General features: G+C 37.7%; 1 protein-coding gene across 5 annotated transcripts in view; it reads right to left on the bottom strand.

Moving 5' to 3' along the window:
• The window catches only part of LOC125241845 (maternal protein pumilio-like), a 566,882-nt gene that overhangs the window by 326,843 nt on the left and 218,745 nt on the right, over nt 1-21,294 (bottom strand). The window lies entirely within an intron of this gene.

The raw sequence follows: 21,294 nt of genomic DNA, 5'->3' as shown, positions 1-21,294 counted from the left end.
TTTTTAATGCAACTTTTTTCTACTCGGATACCTGTATGACATTTGGTCGAGCACCCCCCGGCTATCTCTTACGGTTTAAAAGTTGCCATACAAAATAAAAGTGGCCAGTTTTCCCACATTTGTAGCATTTTTCAATTTTTTTTTATTTCATTCGAATCAAGGCCGCTTGGAGATTCTACGACCAAAATTTGAGCTCTCTACGACAAACTTGAAAAATCGTCAAAAAAAAAAGTCGGCCATTTTGAAAAAAAAATGGCGGCGTCAAAAACTGCCCAGGGTCCTCTATGACATTTGGTCGAACACTCCCCGGCTAACTCCAGCCGTTTGGCCAGGCCGTCCAACATTTTTTTACCCGGAACCGGTAGACCGACGGTCTGATCTATCCGGGGTCGCAGGACCAAACTCTATACGACCACACCAAACACTGCCACCTGCAAAAACTCCTCCTGCCTATTTTTGGAAAAATGTCAGTCGGGTTGTAGCTTTATATTATATAGAATATTTTGTTGCATTGTACTTAATTCGGTTGTCCAATTTAAAACTTTTCTTAACACTCGGGTATACACTCCAACTGACGTAGCCGAATGGCAATCGTCGACGCCAGACGCCGACAGAAATACAGTCTGGCTCTGTCGCGCCAATACGCAAGAGCGATAGAGATAGATAGCTACGAAACAGATATTATCATGAGCGTTTGTGCATTTGGCTACGCACTCTGGTCTCAAAGTCAGTCTTCTTCCCATAACGCAAAAAATGTGTTATCAGGTTGTCACCAATCACCACTCGTAAAGGTGTTAAACCTTTGCCAGTACTTCTGCCTACTTTGATTATGTGAAAGAAAAATAAGTTTTTAAATGGTATCTACTTAGTCGATATACTCGATATGCAATACGGATATTTGTGAGCGTCAGGACCCCTGGACCACTACAGATATTTGATGTTTAGTACATACTAAAATTTAGTACCTATTTGATACTATTTGGTACCTGAGTACATATATTTGGTACCTCCACTGATATCGAATAATCGAGCGAATAAAGTGGCCAGACATTCTGACGTCAGGATGTCTGGACCATTTTTGGTTTACATAGTTCTAGACAACACTACTAATTGATATCTTAGTCAATATTTACTACCTATTTGGTACCTGTCAATATATTTTTTACAAATTTTTTTGGCGTACCAGAAAAAAGTTATGATGGAATTTAAAGTTGAAAACTAGTGTAATTACACTAATTACTTTTATATTTCGACTATATTAATGCCACTAGTCAGTAGAGATGATGTGCGAGTGCCTAAAAATAAATTCCTTTTTAAGTTGACGCGCAGGAGGGCAGGCGGATTTGCCTCTATTCTTTTGACTGGCGCTACATACTTCAACGGCACGGCCGGGCTCACAACTTTAAATTCCGTCATAACTTTTTTCTGGTACGCCAAAAAAATTTTAAAAAAATATATTGACAGGTACCAAATAGGTAGTAAATATTGACTAAGATATCAATTAGTAGTGTTGTCTAGAACTATGTAAACCAAAAATGGTCCAGACATCCTGACGTCAGAATGTCTGGCCACTTTATTTGCTCGATTTTTCGATATCAGTGGAGGTACCAAATATATGTACTCAGGTACCAAATAGTATCAAATAGGTACTAAATTTTAGTATGTACTAAACATCAAATATCTGTAGTGGTCCAGGGGTCCTGACGCTCACGGATATTTACTACCCGGAGAGGCTGCCACACGAGTGCATGAGATGTATATGTGCGACTTTTTATGTTGCTTACGTGAACCCACAGTTATTCCAGCTTTGAGCTGTGCTAATTTAAATATGCATATTATAGCTAGTACTACCACGTCTTTGTCCACTGTTTCTCAGTAAGTATTATCTTTATGTATCCTGGGGCTATGGACATCAGATACATGGATCATCATGCACGTTTCAGCCTGCATGCAACGAAAACTTTACTTGTACATGCGTGTAGAAACAGTTCGTTTATAGGTAAATATAACTTATAAAACTTGAAATCGCGAACGGTGTTTTAGCTTGTGTATGTTTATTTCAGTTCGAGATCTTGCACCGCGGTGAATAGTTGCAGAAGAGACCTATTGACAAAAAAAGATTGAAGCATCGAATATTTGCCATCTGCCAAATATTCGTTACAACAGTATACGTATTATGCTTCGAGCAGTGTACAAAGAAGGACCCGTATGGCTGTATGGGGACAAATCCGAGTACCGCAGCAAAATCTTCCTTATCCTTTCAACTGGGATTGACTAAGGATTCAGGTCTTCGGGAGCCAGTTTGGCTGACTTTGCCGGTAGCACCTAGCGCGTGCGTCGAGCTCAGTAGCTGAAAATGCAAACAGAAGTGAGCAAAGAGATGCAACTGCGTAAAAAGAAAATTGATGTGTACAGAGCTTTGTGTGTCCGTAAGTCCGTGTGTATGTACGTATGTTGACATACAGAAACATCTTAATTGCACTTTATAATCTATTAATATCTATTTAGGAATAAGTATGATAATAAGATCGGAAATTCATCTTGCATGTGAATCCAGAGGCACTTAATGTCGATCAGTACCATAGGTACATATTTAAAAATTAAATGAATAAGTTTTTAGAATTATCTAAATATATAAAAGAAGAAGCTGACTGACTGACTGACTGACTGACATATCAACGCACAGCCGAAACCGCTGGTCCTAGAGATTTCAAATTTGGCACGTAGGTTCCTTATATAGTGTAGAGGAGCACTAAGAAAGGATTTTCCAAAATTCACCTCCTAAGGGGGTCAAATGGGGGTTAAAAGTTTGTATGGGGAAACAAGATTAGTTTGACTATTTTATTCGAAACTTCACAGGAAGATTCCTTAAGACATGTGACTGAATACGTGTTTCAGGTTTTTTGAAAATTTAAGCCCTAAAAGGGTGAAAAGGGGGTGATAAAGTCAAAAAATCAATATGGGTATCGTTTTTATGGTTTATCGGGTCGCTGATCACGATAACAACGTTTTTAAAATTTAATGAGGCGGAAGTGAAATACCTTCTTCCCTGTTGTGGTGCAATGGGGTTTCAATACTTTCAATATCAAAAAAATATATAAAAGATGATATTGACTGACTGACTAACATATCAACGCACAGCCGAAGCCGCTGGTCCTAGAGATATCAAATTTGGCACGTAGGTTCCTTATATAGTGTAGAGGAGCACTAAGAAAGGATTTTTCAAAATTCGCCTCCTAAGGGGGTCAAATGGGGGTTCAAAGTTTGTATGGGGAAACAATGTTAGTTTCACTGTTTTATTCGAAACTTCACAGGAGGGATCCTAAAAACATATGACTAAAGACGTGTTTCAGGTTTTTTGAAAATCTAACCCCTAAAAGGGTGAAAAGGAGGTGATAAAGTCAAAAAACTAATATGGGGGTATCGTTTTTACGGTTTATTGGGTCGCTGACCACGATAAATATAACGTTTTTAAAATCTAACGAGGCGGAAGTGAAATACCTTCTCCCCTGTTGTAGTGCAATGGGGTTTAAATATCAAAAAATGTATAAAAGAAGAAACTGACTGACTGAATAACTAATATATCAACACACAGCCGAAATCGCTGGTCCTAGAGATTTCAAATTTGGCACATAGGTTCCTTATATGGCGTAGAGGAGCACTAAGAAAGGATTATTCAAAATTCTCCTCTTAAAAGGGTGAAATGGGGGTTCAAAGTTTGTATGGGGAAACAAGATTAGTTTGACTATTTTATTCGAAACTTCATAGGAGGATTCCTAAAGACATATGACTAAATACATGTTTCAGGTTTTTTGAAAATTTGACCCCTAAAGGGGTGCAAAGGGGGTAAAGTCAAAAACACAATATGGGTATCGTTTTTATGGTTTATCGGGTCGCTGAACACGATAAATACAACGATTTTAAAATCTAATAAGGTGGAAAAGAAATTTTCTCCCCTGTTGTTGTGCAATGGGGTTAAAATATCCAAAATAGCCATAAGTATAGGTTTAGTTTTTATATTTACTTCTGGTTCAAGAGATTTCAAATTGACACGGATGTTCCTTAGAGGACCACTAAGAAAGGATTTTTCAAAGTTCACCTCCTAGCATGATAATTTGACAGGGACAGGTACAGGGACAGGAACGGGATAGGGATAGGGATAGGGAAGGGATAGGGATAAGGATAGGGAAAGTATAGGGATAGGGATAGAGATAGGGATAGGGATAGGGTTAGGGATAGGGATAGGGATAGGGATAGGGATAGGGATAGGGAAAGTATAGGGATAGGGACAGGGACAGGGACAGGGACAGGGACAGGGACAGGGACAGGGACAGGGACAGGGACAGGGACAGGGATAGGAATAGGGGACAGTGACGGGGATAGGGATAGGGGAGGGACGGGGACAGGGATGGGACGGGGACGGGGACTGGATAGAGATAGGGACGGGGATAAGAATAGGGATTGGGGTCGGACTAATTGGTCGGCAATCGATATCTAGGCAGTGTAAAATGCAGGTGGCTCAGTGCGAAGGGATTAGTAAGTAGGCATTGGCGAGTATCCTGCATCCGTAATAACTATTACATTCAATGTGCTGTAAGAAGATCGATGTTTACGTTTGCAATAAGTATAAGCAAAATGGAAAAAAATGTAAGCGATAATGCAAGGAAGTACTTTTTACCCTACCGACAATAGCGTCGAGATACTGGCTATGTGGGTTGTATGAAGTTTCCCCAGTATAAATATTTATATAGGTAAAATACAAACATATTCGTACCTACTACCTACGCTGTGGTCGCTGTGTAACAGTTCTACAATAATTGCAAGAATTTCTTTTAAAACAATAGTAATATGTGTAAGTACTACAGTCAGCCAAAATAGTGGTTTACCACTTTTCGATCAATAGAGTCGAAAAGTGGTAAACCACTTTCTTGGCTGACCGTACAGCAAATAGATCAGTTACAATGGCCCTCCAGTCGAGAATTGCCCCGCTTTACCTTAATCGAAGTAATCGCGGACAGATGTATCTACAAAGAAACCTACGGATCCAAATGAAAATCTTATTTTTTGTAAACGTTTCAATAAGAATACTTTTATTACGCGGGCGAAGCCGCGGGTAAAAGCTAGTTAATAATATATACTAACATGATACAGTAATGAAGTTGCGATTACCTTAATAAATAAAAAAATAAAATAAAATAAAAACCTAAAAGGCGCACGGCGCCGCGGCCGCCGCCCGACCGCGAGAGCAAGGCGGCCGCGTCTTCGTTTATATTTTTTTGATATGTTAAGACATTAAATGTGGCTTTTAAGTAATATTTTTTATATTTTATGTTAGTTGGGCTACATGACTATATTTTTGATATAGTTAATTTCGCAGCTATATTATTATAATCGACGAATTTCCAAAATTTTTCATTGAATAAATTTTGCTACTTTTCATTTTTCTTCGATTTTTTCTATGAAAGGGCAAAAATTTTGCCAAATGAATAGCCCGGCCTCGAATTATACGAGATTAACACCAAACTCGATCTGGTAAGTTTCAGAGGGAAGATATGGAGACCAGGATGTAGTGCAGGAGATGTACTTTTCGCGAAAACAGGGCGGCCGCGTCTTCGTTTATATTTTTTTTGATGTGTTAATACATTAAATATGGCTTTTAAGTTATATATTTTATATTTAATATTAGCTAGGCTATATGAGCATATTTTTTATTTAGTTAATTTCGCTACTATATGATTGTAATGGACAAATTACTAAATCGAATAATTTTCAGATTTTTAATTTTTCTCCGTTTTTTTCTATGAACGGGCAAAAAGTTTGTTCCAGAAATGAATAATAGATCATCCTCGAATTATATGAAAACGACACCAAACTCGATCTGGTAACTTTCTGGGGGAAGATATGGAGCCCAGAATGCAGAGCGGAAGATCTGCCCCGATAAAGCAATTAGCGGTATCTCAAAATCAAATGGAACTGTCATTTAGAAAACTTAAGGTATATGATTGCATTAAAATTTTATTTGGGATACTGCCAATTGCCTTATGAGGGCAGAGATGTACCTTTACCCCCCCCCCCCCTCCTACCTGTTGGGGGGTACCTCGTGTCACCCGGTCTTAAATGACTCAGAATGACCCAAGGAACAACTGTGCCAAGTGGCTTTCTTTGCGAACATTTTGCAAGGTCACTGCCACTAATGACCCTACTAAATGCAAAACAACAAAAAATATGACACCCAATTTGAAATAGGTATTATTTTAAACTTTTAAACGAGCAATTCTTGTACATTTAATAATTTATATACACCGGCGATCTAGGAAACAGCTCTAACGATTTTGCTGAAGTTTATTATGTGGGGGTTTTAGGGGTTGAAAAATAGATCTAGCTTAGTCTTAGGTCCCCAAAAACGCGAATTTTCGAGTTCCGAGCGAAGCTCGGTCGCCCAGGTACAGTATATATAACAGTGTCTCGATTCATTAATGTTATGTATAAACCGCAATGCATTCGCGCACATTAACGTACAACTTAAAGTCAGTATTAACCCTTAAATGCATGAGGATGTATATATGCATCATATCTTTGATGGCCCGTGACTCAATATGTAGCTATCCGAAATCACATTTATTACTTAATTATTATTCATTGTTTATTGGTATTTAATAAATAATTTAAAAAACCTAATAGTATTATGATTTACTATTTATTATTTAAGGATTAAGATGAAATGGCGAAAAAGTGTGAAAAAACAGGATTATGGCGATTTTTTTAGTATGCGATTTAGACTGATTTTGAGTTAGTAATTATTTTAAGTTTAAACATTTTACCACAGGGGTTTCACAAATAGTGTACCTTTCTAATAGTAGTAAAACTTTTCATATAAAGTTTACCAATAATTATTATATATTTGTATAATTATGATTTCGCCTATTTAACTTTTAACACTGATTAAGTAATTTTAGTATTAAAATCGATGTTAAATATTTTTTTTATTATTTTTCCCAGTCAGAAAACCATTGTCTATCACATATACTAATTTCGCGTTAAAAGAAAAGATCATGCATTTGAGGGTTAAATGTCACTAGATTCAGAATATTTCACTAATACAACCTAGAGGGTGCGGAGGATGAAAATTTGTTTGTTACAGAAAAACTTCAATTAATTTACGATTCATATTGGAAAACCGATTGAGGAATTAACAAGCTACTTAGTCAACCGACTGATATTTTCAGCCACTATCAAATATCAATCAAGTATGCGTGACACCCACAACATCTCTTTTGAAAAAGTCAGCTACCAATAATCGCTAAGAAACCTGGTTCTAATCCCTTATGGTGCAACTTTGTCCGTCTGTGACATTTCAAAATATCTCGAGAACTACTTATGCGAGATATATATATATATATATATATATATATATATATATATATATATATATATATATATATATATATAGTCCAAAAAAATTTTTTTTATTGTTTGAGCTCCACATGGTTATTTCTACACGAAAACTTATTACAATCATTGCAACTAATTTTGAGAACAATCAGACTTTATTTAGAGGTCGCTCAAAATAATGCAATAATGCCATACTGAAATGTATGAAATGAATTTGACTAAAGAAAAAATCTTACATGGAGGTATTTTAATGGTTTAATTATATTTTTCCCTATTTCATTAGAGCTAAATAAAACATGAACCGGGCAGTTTGCAATGTTTTAATTATTTCTGTTTTTATTTTATTATAGGAGATATTAAATTTTAAATGTATCTTGAGCGACCTGTAAATAATGTGGAAATGGGTTAAAATTTGGTACATAGGCTACTAATTCATAATAGAACAAAGATAACCATGTGGAGAAAGGATTAGTCATATTTATTTTTCTTCCATACAAATGTGGACCACCCTAATATATATATATATATACACGGTGTTTCCGTTATCACTCAAAACCTCAGACACCCCAACTGATTTTTATTTTTTTAAACTTATCTCTTTTTTAATCTGATGCTTATTTATTTTTTAAATTGAATGTTTAAATTTCTGTGCAGCTCTACTCGACTTTTAACTCTACAGTCAAAAAAATAGTTGCTAGCTACCATCATAAACCTTAAAACTACTTATTTGTGTACGTTACTGCAACGACATAAGGTTTACCATAATCTCACTGTAAAACACTTTAAAGCTTTGTCACAGCAAACTTCAAATTGGACAGATAATCTCAGTAAGCAAATTTAAACCCAACATTTAAAATAACAAGGTTGTAATTAGGTACGAGTTCAATTTGTTATGACTTATGACTTATTAGAGGTAAACATTAAAATTAAACTGACAAACAACGTCAAACTCGTAGCGGAAAAAATAGTCGTCCAAGTAACCAGCCAGTATGAATACCCCTAAATACTGAAAAAGGTATACAACCTCTAGCAATGCGATATGCACACTGTTATATTACGAATTTGTAGAATGGGCACGTAAAAAATAACTAATAATACAAATAAAAATGAAATATATTACCCCCATCAAGATATAGCTCAATCGATTCTACTCTCGATTCTGAACAAACGGTTTTCAGGTTTTGAGTGTTAAGTGAAACACGGTGTATATATATATATATATATATATATATATGATGATGATGATGATGATATCCTGTTATCCCTCATCAGGGACATAGGACTCTCAGAAGGGATTTCCATTCTTCGCGGCCCAGCGCGGCCTCCTCCAGCTCCGCCCAGCCGAGGCCAACTGATGCCGCCTCTTTTTCCACTGTGCTTCTCCAGGTGGTACGTGGGCGACCTTGCCCTCTTTTCCCGGGAATTTTCCAGGTCAATCCTTGCTTGGATAGGTGGTTGTTTGGCCTTCGTAAAACATGACCTATCCAGCGCCATTTCCGCAGCAGAATTTCTTTGTCTAAAGGGTTTTGACCAGTCAGTTCCCATAGTCTAATATTGGAGATGGTCCGTGTAGGGTTGCCAACCGTACTATCTACTTATATAAAAACGAAAAACCAGAAAGGGATAAAAAACGAGGGAAGAAACGAGATGGCGCCTTACAAATTTTAAGAACTTTTGGACCATGTTTCTCGGATACAACGCAAGTATCGTAATAGAAAACTATTTAAATCTGTTGTCTAAATATAGGAATAGAAAATGAGTATGAAAACTGCCGACTACGCTGCGTATTTATTTTACAATTAGCTAACGAAAATCTCATAAAAACCACGATTTCAAAACTTCGGCTATGTTCGGGATCCAATCGGCACTTACTCAGTCTTTCGTTTCGCGAGTACGTAAGTTCAAGTACTTCAAGTTGATGAAAGTTTATTATGTTTTGTGAGTTTGTTATGTTGGTACACCTGCAGTAGTATCGGTTTTTATTTTGTTCGAAGTGACAGGAAATAAAACGTCCTATTTTGTTCTGTCGTGTCGTTATACTGTCAAGTCAAGTGTCAACTATGAAAAAACATGGCTAAAGATGAAAATGAATGTGACGAATTTTGGTTTGGCGATGCCTAGAATTGTAAGTAGATAAATAACTTTAGGGTTTAAGGTTTGTTTTATATTATGTTTATTTAGTAGGCATTCGTTTTATTTGCCTTTTATGTCTTTATACATTCCGAAATATATTTTCTTTTACTTATCTTTGAGCTGTATACACCCGTATACGGCTCAAAGCACCCGTTTCTAAAGTTAAGTACTGGATACCCGCGGTCGGGGAAACGCATCAAGCAGTTGAATTACAACCGACCATGTGCTTTGTTTGACCCTATAACATCATAGATTGTTCAATAATAATTGCGATAAATAATATTAAAACAGTTTTACAGATGTTTTCATGAATTGTGAAACATGCGGGCTTGAGACAGCAAATTGGCTTAAGCGAAAAAATAAAATAGAAAAAGCGAAACAACTGTCGACCTTAGCTAAGATGAAGCAACAGAGTTCACAAGGGGAGGACTGTTTATTCCTATTGAAACCTCATTTATTGAAGAGTTCTCGCTCACTAACATAGAACAGCCCAGTTGTGGTAAATTTATTATTAAGACTGAGTCAGCCATCTCAATTTAAGAATAAGTAAGTGATTAGTGTTTGCCAAAATTTTGATAAGTGTTTGACAAAAATGAGATTTACACTGAGATATTTTGTATGTAAATAATTGTTTTATTAAAGAGCGAATTTACTTCAAAAGAAGTTTTTGAGGTAAGGTGCATTAGGGTAATTCCGAAAGTAGTCTGATTACGAAAGTCGCGTAAAAATCACCATTACTTCCAGCATATCAACATTCCCCTTTCGGAATTACCAGAGCATTTCTGTCATTCGGAATTACCCTAATGTACCTTATTTAGTACTCAAATATTTTTTTAATTAAAAAGAACGAATATTTACTCCCAAAGTAAAATATTTATACATGGTTAATTTTTTGGGGTAGACAATGTAACCTTCGAGGGCTGAAGCACGCCGAGATTACGGTATAGCTAAACAGATTACTTTATGAGGATAAAGAATATTCCTATTAAGTAATGATGCATATACTTAAGACTGATTGTTTTGCATAAAGGTTTTAAATAAATAAGGTGGATAAAAAAGTACAACCTCTTCTTTTTCAAATCATATCATTTATTGAGTCCAAACTAAGTTACAAAGGTTAAAGAGGTATTACAGTTTTGAGCCCTGACAGGATTGAATGCTGAAGGCAATGATAGAGTTATAATTAGTCGATATTTAATCACGTTCACGGTTCTTAACTGAAAAGTGTACCCTACTGTTATGGTAAATAATTGTATGGGAATTACCGAGAAACCGGTAAATAACAAGTTATTTTCATACAAACTATTTACTGATTGCGTTCCCTAATTGAAATTGAGGCTAGCCTATTATATTATTATATTTAGCTATAATCGTGATTCCACATTGGGTGCAAGGACAGTGAAAGTGTTAGGATATCGATCACTTGCGCGAGCGAAGCCGCGCGGGCACGTCTAGTATAATATAGTACTGTACTATATTTTGGCGCAGCGTACTATATTCTATATGAAAAATATATAGTACGCAAAAGTACTATATTTTTGTGGAGTCCATGCCAGTGGCGAATTTACACTAGAGTCAAACCGCCAGGAGCGGCGTTTTGATAATGAAAAAAAATTCGCGCTCGCTCCGCTCGCGGTTTTATTTATATTTGACCTTCATTGTACATTTCATTATTTCGTTCTAACGTGCAAATATTGCAGTTACGTATAAAGCCACCGTTGTTTGCAAACATATGTATTTTTTCCATGATATATTAAATAACGACATTTCTTAAGGGGATTCTCTACTCCGATGAGCTTCGATTTGAAGCCATTGGTATTATGAATATTACGACAGTTTCTAAAGCATATCATATTAACAGCATCGTCTTTAAACGAACTAGCATCCCATAATTACCTACTTCACAGCTCATTGATTCTGTGATATTTAGCATCAAAGTTGAACTATTTTTGGACCGAAACTGGTTCTTTGGTCAAAACTTTTGCCTTAATTAGTTTAAATTTAAAATCGCTTTTGCATTTTTATAAAAATCTAGATTTCATTTAAGTAAAAATGTTTTCAAAACAATGTCAAATTTCATAAAAAATATAAGTATGTGTCAGACACGCTCCGGGCCTTCGGCCCTCCGCGTAGTTACTGTGGGCGTTGTAGGGAAGTTGGAGCTTAAACACGACCCAATAGTAAAAGTGTCTTGAGAAGCTCACGACGGGCCTGCGGCCTGCGGCCTCCGGCCCGTCGTTTCGCTTCTCTAAGACACTTTTACTATTGGGTCGTGTTTAAGCTCCAACTTCCCGGTCCGCCAGAGAGCCGATCAGGGACGCTCCGGGCCTTCGGCCCTACGCGGAGCTCGGCCTTCGGCCTTCGCTGGGTTTCGTTACGAAGCTCCGCGTCGGGCCTTCGGCCCGCCGCGTCGCTTTTTAGACACCTTGATTATCGTTCTGCTTGGGAGCACAGTCTGTACGCAGCTCGGCCTGCGGCCTTCGCGTGCTTGGGAACACTCTGCCCGCAGCTCGGCCTGCGGCCTTCGCGTGCTTGGAAGCCTCTCAGGCACGCTCCGGGCCTTCGGCCCTCCGCGTAGTTACTGTGAGAGTTGTAGTCGTTTCGCTTCTCTAAGACACTTTTACTATTGGGTCGTGTTTAAACTCCAACTTCCCGGTCCGCCGGCGAGCCGATCAGGGACGCTCCGGGCCTTCGGCCCTACGCGGAGCTCGGCCTTCGGCCTTCGCTGGGTTTCGAAGCTCCGCGTCGGGCCTTTGGTCCGCCGCTTCGCTTATTTAGATACTTTTTGTTATTGTTTTCTTGGGAGCACAGTCTGCACGCAGCTCGGCCTGCGGCCTTCGCGTGCTTGGGAGCACTCTGCCCACAGCTCGGCCTGCGGCCTTCGCGTACTTGGGAGCCTGTCAGACACGCTCCGGGCCTTCGGCCCTCCGCGTAGTTACTGTGGGGATTGTAGGATTTGTAGGGAAGTTGGACCTCCGGCCCGCCGCGTCGCTTTTTAGACACTTTTACTTATATTTTCTTGCTTGGGAGCACTGTCTGTACGCAGCTCGGAACTTGGACCGGAGCAATGACCGTCGGGCTGTAGAACGCTCCCTCAGGCTGGTAGGGAAATTTGACTTTGTCCCCTCTCGCCGCCGTTTTTGACTTTTCCAAAAATTTTTTTTTCTCATTTCTATTTTTGGCCCCCGCTCTTACCACGTGCCAAATTTGAACGCGCTCGGACCGAAAATAAAAAAAAAAAATTTCAAAGTCGGCCATTTTGAAATTTTGTAAATGCCATTCGATGGACCTCAGATAACTGTACAACATTAGTTTAAGCACTATTAACCTTTTTTCTACCGTTACGGAGCTATGGAGATTTAAAAAAAAAACCTTGATACAAACTGGTAGGGAAATTTGACTTTGTCCCCTCTCGCCGCCGTTTTTGACTTTTCCAAAAATTTTTTTTTCTCATTTCTATTTTTGGCCCCCGCTCTTACCACGTGCCAAATTTGAACGCGCTCGGACCGAAAATAAAAAAAAATAATTTCAAAGTCGGCCATTTTGAAATTTTGTAAATGCCATTCAATGGGTCTCAGATAACTGTACAACATTAGTTTAAGCACTATCAACCTTTTTCCTACCGTTACGGAGCTATGGGGATTTTAATAAAAACCTCCATACAAACTGGTAGGGAAATTTGACTTTGTCCCCTCTCGCCACCGTTTTTGACTTTTCCAAATTTTTTTTTTCTCATTTCTATTTTTGGCCCCCGTTCTTACCACGTGCCAAATTTGAACGCGCTCGGACCAAAAATAAAAAAAAAAAATTTCAAAGTCGGCCATTTTGAAATTTGGTAAATGCCATTCGATAGACCTCAGATAACTGTACAACATTAGTTCAAGCACTATTAACCTTTTCCCTACCGTTACGGAGCTATGGGGATTTAAAAAAAGGACCTCCATACAAATTTCAATTGGCCTTCAAAGGGCGCCATTTTGAAATTTTCAAAATTTTCTTTTTGTATACTAATCTTGGGGTGGCTGTCTACCCGTGTGCAAAATTTCAGCGCGCTCGGACCATTTTGAAATTTTTCAAAAAAAAAAGTCGGCCATTTTGATTTTTTTTTAATGCCATTAGATGGACCTCGGGTGACTGTATAACATTTGTTTGAGCACTTTTCACTTCTTTGTACCGTTACGGAGCTATGGTAATTAAAAGAAAAACCTCCATTCAAATTTCAATTGGCCCTCAAAGGCCGCCATTTTGAATTTTTCAAAATTTTCTTTTTGAATATAAATCTTGGGGCGACCTTCCACCCGTGTGCCAAATCTCAGCGCGCTAGGCCCATTTTGAAATTTTTCAAAAAAAAAGTCGGCCATTTTGAATTTTTTTTAATGCAACTTTTTTCTACTCGGATACCTGTATGACATTTGGTCGAGCACCCCCCGGTTATCTCTTACGGTTTAAAAGTTGCCATACAAAATAAAAGTGGCCAGGTTTCTCACATTTGTAGCATTTTTCAATTTTTTTTTATTTCATTCGAATCAAGGCCGCTTGGAGATTCTACGACCAAAATTTGAGCTCTCTACGATAAATTTGAAAAATTGACAAAAAAACCATTTTGAAAAAAAAATGGCGGCGTCAAAAACTGCCCAGGGTCCTCTATGACATTTGGTCGAACACTCCCCGGCTAACTCCAGCCGTTTGGCCAGGCCGTCCAACATTTTTTTACCCGGAACCGGTAGACCGACCGTCTGATCTATCCGGGGTCGCAGGACCAAACTCTATACGACCACACCAAACACTGCCACCTTCAAATCCCCCTTCTGCCTATTTTTGGAAAAATGTCAGTCGGGTTGTAGCTTTATATTATATAGATAGAGTCAAGTTTGTGCGACGACGAGCGAGGTGAGGGGGAGGGTGTTAGATTGACCGTCAGCAAACCGGAAAAAAACTGTATAATGTAATAAAAAATAAATTAAATAATATTCAATATTCTCGTAAAAAAAGGTAAGTAGGTAACTATTGAAATTAAAAGAATATTAATAGGTACGTAAGTAAAAATTGCATACCTGTCAATAAATTTAGTAAGTGCTAGAAGACTCAATATTGCATATTTTTCGAAATACGCCATATATATTGTTGGTGTTCAATAAAACATTTGGTACATACAATAAACAACTAGTTATATATTACGCTAAGTAAAACATTCGACAACATGAAAGTTTGCTTTTTAATAAAGGCCAAATGTTAAGTTGGTAAATGTGAGCTTGGCAAATAAAACAATAAGATGGGAAATGAACATTCGGCGGAATAAAATTCCACGAAACGTGAGTTGGGAAGTGATATTCGGCCATACAACTTTCGACGATAAATAAGAGAACCAATGCAACACAAAACTTGTCAAAAATCGATGAAAACCGAATGGAGTCCCTTAGAGTGGACAGAAAGAACAATCTCTACGACTTGGTTATCGATTATGTTACAGTTTTTTCCGGTTTGCTCACGGTCAATCTAACACCCTCCCCACGCCTCGCTCGTCGTCGCACAAACTTGATTCTATTATACCTATATAATTATAGTGGCAACATAGTCCTTGAACAGAAAAGTGCTACTTTGCTCCCTCCTAACAGGGAAGAAAAGTACCTACCCTATCCGAATGGATGATGTTAGAAATTATTATTTTATTTTATTTAGAAATTATTTGTAAGTAACTTGCCTAATGTTTCGTTGCGAAACGTTATTCGTCCAAGAGTTGTTTGAGCAAGTGAATCATTTGACAAATGACAAGTCTGCCAAAAGTTTAGATTGATTTTAATAATTTGCTTTTGCAATAATTCTACCAATTGAAAAGTCGCCAAACGTTAGTTGTTAAAATGAAACTTCGGCGAAATGTTGGTTGGCAAATGAAATTCGGCCAAAAATAGTTCTGTGAAAAGGCAGAACATCCTATTTGTAAGACCCATATTTAAAAAAAAAAGAATACCCATGTAAGTACTTATATTTTTTATGAAATTTGACATTGTTTTGAAAACATTTTTATTTAAATGAAATCTAGATTTTTATAAAAATGCAAAAGCGATTTTAAATTTAAACTAATTAAGGCAAAAGTTTTGACCAAAGAACCAGTTTCGGTCCAAAAATAGTTCAACTTTGATGCTAAATATCACAGAATCAATGAGCTGTGAAGTAGGTAATTATGGGATGCTAGTTCGTTTAAAGACGATGCTGTTAATATGATATGCTTTAGAAACTATAGTAATATTCATAATACCAATGGCTTCAAATCGAAGCTCATCGGAGTAGAGAATCCCCTTAAGAAATGTCGTTATGTAATATATCATGGAAAAAATACATATGTTTGCAAACAACGGTGGCTTTATATGTAACTGCAAAATTTGCACGTTAGAACGAAATAATGAAATGTACAATGAAGGTTAAATATAAATAAAACCGCGAGCGGAGCGAGCGCGAAATTTTTTTCATTATCAAAACGCCGCTCCTGGCGCTTTGACTCTAGTGTAAATTCGCCACTGGCATGGACTCCACAAAAATATAGTACTTTTGCGTACTATATTTTTCATATAGAATATAGTACGCTGGGCCAAAATATAGTACAGTACTATATTATACTAGACGTGCCCGCGCGGCTTCGCTCGCGCAAGTGATCGATATCCTAACACTTTCACTGTCCTTGCACCCAATGTGGAATCACGATTATAGCTAAATATAATAATATATAGATTATAGCTAAATATAATAATATAATTGCCCAATGGTTCTCATCTAACGGCATGAAATTGAACATTGACAAAACTAACATTATGCACTTCCAACTGCGTAAAAATGATGAATGTTCATTTAATATTGACATAAATGGCATTAACCTACCCCAAGTTGATCAGGTGAAATATCTGGGCTTCACGATGGATTCTGGTTTAACATGGTCCCCTCATGTGGAAGCACTTTGCGACAAGCTAGCATCTGCCTGTTTTGCTTTGTCCAGACTTGTCCCCACACTAACACCTGACAACCTCAGTAGGCCTAGTACATGATGGCCGCGGGAGTATGTCGCCGCGAGATAGACTACCCGTCCTTATGTCATTAATACAGTTAGAAGAAGACGTGGCATCTATCTCGCGGCGACATACTCCCGCGGCCATCATGTGCTAGGCCTACTGGACTGCTTATTTTGGGTACTTCCACTCAATCCTGATCCAAGGTGTCGACCTATGGGGTACATCAGCAGACTTTGACAGACCATTTAAACTACAGAAGCGGGCCATGAGAATAATATCGGGTAAGCCACACGATTATCCAGCACAAGGATTATTTAAGGAGCATAAAATTCTCACCCTGCCTTGTATGGATGGAAAATACAAGGCAGGGTGAGAATTTTATGCTCCTTAAATAATCCTTGTGCTGGATAATCGTGTGGCTTACCCGATATTATTCTCATGGCCCGCTTCTGTAGTTTAAATGGTCTGTCAAAGTCTGCTGATGTACCCCATAGGTCGACACCTTGGATCAGGATTGAGTGGAAGTACCCAAAATAAGCAGTCCAGTAGGCCTAGCACATGATGGCCGCGGGAGTATGTCGCCGCGAGATAGATGCCACGTCTTCTTCTAACTGTATTAATGACATAAGGACGGGTAGTCTATCTCGCGGCGACATACTCCCGCGGCCATCATGTGCTAGGCCTACTGAGGTTGTCAGGTGTTAGTGTGGGGACAAGTCTGGACAAAGCAAAACAGGCAGATGCTAGCTTGTCGCAAAGTGCTTCCACATGAGGGGACCATGTTAAACCCGAATCCATCGTGAAGCCCAGATATTTCACCTGATCAACTTGGGGTAGGTTAATGCCATTTATGTCAATATTAAATGAACATTCATCATTTTTACGCAGTTGGAAGTGCATAATGTTAGTTTTGTCAATGTTCAATTTCATGCCGTTAGATGAGAACCATTGGGCAATTATATTATTATATTTAGCTATAATCTATATATTATTATATTTAGCTATAATCGTGATTCCACATTGGGTGCAAGGACAGTGAAAGTGTTAGGATATCGATCACTTGCGCGAGCGAAGCCGCGCGGGCACGTCTAGTATAATATAGTACTGTACTATATTTTGGCCCAGCGTACTATATTCTATATGAAAAATATAGTACGCAAAAGTACTATATTTTTGTGGAGTCCATGCCAGTGGCGAATTTACACTAGAGTCAAAGCGCCAGGAGCGGCGTTTTGATAATGAAAAAAATTTCGCGCTCGCTCCGCTCGCGGTTTTATTTATATTTAACCTTCATTGTACATTTCATTATTTCGTTCTAACGTGCAAATTTTGCAGTTACATATAAAGCCACCGTTGTTTGCAAACATATGTATTTTTTCCATGATATATTACATAACGACATTTCTTAAGGGGATTCTCTACTCCGATGAGCTTCGATTTGAAGCCATTGGTATTATGAATATTACTATAGTTTCTAAAGCATATCATATTAACAGCATCGTCTTTAAACGAACTAGCATCCCATAATTACCTACTTCACAGCTCATTGATTCTGTGATATTTAGCATCAAAGTTGAACTATTTTTGGACCGAAACTGGTTCTTTGGTCAAAACTTTTGCCTTAATTAGTTTAAATTTAAAATCGCTTTTGCATTTTTATAAAAATCTAGATTTCATTTAAATAAAAATGTTTTCAAAACAATGTCAAATTTCATAAAAAATATAAGTACTTACATGGGTATTCTTTTTTTTTTTAAATATGGGTCTTACAAATAGGGTGTTCTGCCTTTTCACAGAACTATTTTTGGCCGAATTTCATTTGCCAACCAACCTTTCGCCGAAGTTTCATTTTAACAACTAACGTTTGGCGACTTTTCAATTGGTAGAATTATTGCAAAAGCAAATTATTAAAATCAATCTAAACTTTTGGCAGACTTGTCATTTGTCAAATGATTCACTTGCTCAAACAACTCTTGGACGAATAACGTTTCGCAACGAAACATTAGGCAAGTTACTTACAAATAATTTCTAAATAAAATAAAATAATAATTTCTAACATCATCCATTCGGATAGGGTAGGTACTTTTCTTCCCTGTTAGGAGGGAGCAAAGTAGCACTTTTCTGTTCAAGGACTATGTTGCCACTATAATTATATAGGTATAATAGAGTCAAGTTTGTGCGACGACGAGCGAGGCGTGGGGGAGGGTGTTAGATTGACCGTGAGCAAACCGGAAAAAACTGTAACATAATCGATAACCAAGTCGTAGAGATTGTTCTTTCTGTCCACTCTAAGGGACTCCATTCGGTTTTCATCGATTTTTGACAAGTTTTGTGTTGCATTGGTTCTCTTATTTATCGTCGAAAGTTGTATGGCCGAATATCACTTCCCAACTCACGTTTCGTGGAATTTTATTCCGCCGAATGTTCATTTCCCATCTTATTGTTTTATTTGCCAAGCTCACATTTACCAACTTAACATTTGGCCTTTATTAAAAAGCAAACTTTCATGTTGTCGAATGTTTTACTTAGCGTAATATATAACTAGTTGTTTATTGTATGTACCAAATGTTTTATTGAACACCAACAATATATATGGCGTATTTCGAAAAATATGCAATATTGAGTCTTCTAGCACTTACTAAATTTATTGACAGGTATGCAATTTTTACTTACGTACCTATTAATATTCTTTTAATTTCAATAGTTACCTACTTACCTTTTTTTACGAGAATATTGAATATTATTTAATTTATTTTTTATTACATTATACAGTTTTTTGTATTAGTATACAGTTCGTAATTTAGGTATATAATTTAGTTTACATGTTACATAGGTAAATCTTGTTACAATAAAGAAATGACTTAATTTATCAGTTCATAATTAGATTAATTAGTTACTATTTATTAACGATCTCTGAATACAAATTCATTCACAGTGTAGCAACTTAGGTCAATTAACATTGTTTTTAGTTTACGAGCAAATATGCTATCAGTCGCGGAGGTAATTATATCATTCGGTAGGGTATTGTAGATCTTAACACCGAGGACAGCGAGTGATTTTCGAGCCTTAGCGAGTCTACGGCGCGGGACGAGTAGCAGGTGTGCTCCACGGGTATTCCTACCATGAGACTGACCGCGCGTCATGTATGGATGGCCTGTCAATATGTCAGGTCGAATCTGGATAAATACATGACGCGCGGTCAGTCTCATGGTAGGAATACCCGTGGAGCACACCTGCTACTCGTCCCGCGCCGTAGACTCGCTAAGGCTCGAAAATCACTCGCTGTCCTCGGTGTTAAGATCTACAATACCCTACCGAATGATATAATTACCTCCGCGACTGATAGCATATTTGCTCGTAAACTAAAAACAATGTTAATTGACCTAAGTTGCTACACTGTGAATGAATTTGTATTCAGAGATCGTTAATAAATAGTAACTAATTAATCTAATTATGAACTGATAAATTAAGTCATTTCTTTATTGTAACAAGATTTACCTATGTAACATGTAAACTAAATTATATACCTAAATTACGAACTGTATACTAATACATATTATGTTGAATATTTAATACGATGTAGAATATTAGAATGTCATAATAATTAAAATGTTAAATAAGATAATAGACATTGTGTAATAAGATATGACGTGTAAAATTTGTAAAATTTTATCAATAAATGTATCTTATCTTATCTTACACCCATGATGACTTTTGTGTCAAAGTGACAGTCAGCAATGTCAATTAACGGTCGGGTAGTCGTAAAATAGTCGGTCAAAACCGTTTTTAAGGGTACCCTTACGATCCCTGTTGGGTAATGCTGATTATAAAAATAATTACCAACTTGAAACCCTACTCTCTTTTGAAATATTTGTCGCCGCTCGCCGCATGTTGCACAATCTACATATACTTAAACAAAAATAATAAAAAACGGGTAGAACTTACGATAATTCTACCAACTTAAATATGATGATGAATAATGCAGCGTAGGCTTACTTCTGTTCACCTCTTATCATTCTTCACAACCATGTCACATATATTTACTTAATACTTTAGGTAGCGTTCCCACTTAAGCGTCGCGTGTCTCGGGGCGCGCAACGGACGTCTCCGCCACGCCGCCTGAATGTAATTCAAAAAACGTCTACTCAGTACATTTTGTATAGGAAGGACGTAAGACGCGCCCCAGGTGGCGTGGCGGCGGCGTGACGCGCGCGACGTTTTTTGAATTACATTCAGGCGGCGTGGCGCGGACGTCCGTTCCGCACCTCAAGACATGCGTCTCTTAAGTGTGGCCGGTCCCTTAGAATGATTTTTAATAAAATAAATATAAATATTATAGGACATTCTTACTCAGATTGACTGAGCCCCACGGTAAGCTCAAGAAGGCTTGTGTTGTGGGTACCCAGACAACGATATATATAATACACAAATACTTATACATAGAAAACATCCATGACTCGGGAACAAATATCTGTGCTCATCATACAAATAAATGCCCTTACCGGGATTCGAACCCGGGACCGCGGCGTAGCAGGCAGGGCGCGACGTTTTTTGAATTACATTCAGGCGGCGTGGCGCGGACGTCCGTTCCGCACCTCAGGACATGCGTCTCTTAAGTGTGGCCGGTCCCTTAGAATGATTTTAAATAAAATAAATATAAATATTATAGGACATTCTTACACAGATTGACTGAGCCCCACGGTAAGCTCAAGAAGGCTTGTGTTGTGGGTACCCAGACAACGATATATATAATACACAAATACTTATA

The sequence above is a fragment of the Leguminivora glycinivorella genome, chromosome Z (genome assembly GCF_023078275.1).
Source record: "Leguminivora glycinivorella isolate SPB_JAAS2020 chromosome Z, LegGlyc_1.1, whole genome shotgun sequence".
NCBI lineage: Eukaryota > Metazoa > Arthropoda > Insecta > Lepidoptera > Tortricidae > Leguminivora > Leguminivora glycinivorella.
This window is presented reverse-complemented; position numbering and strand designations above follow the sequence as displayed.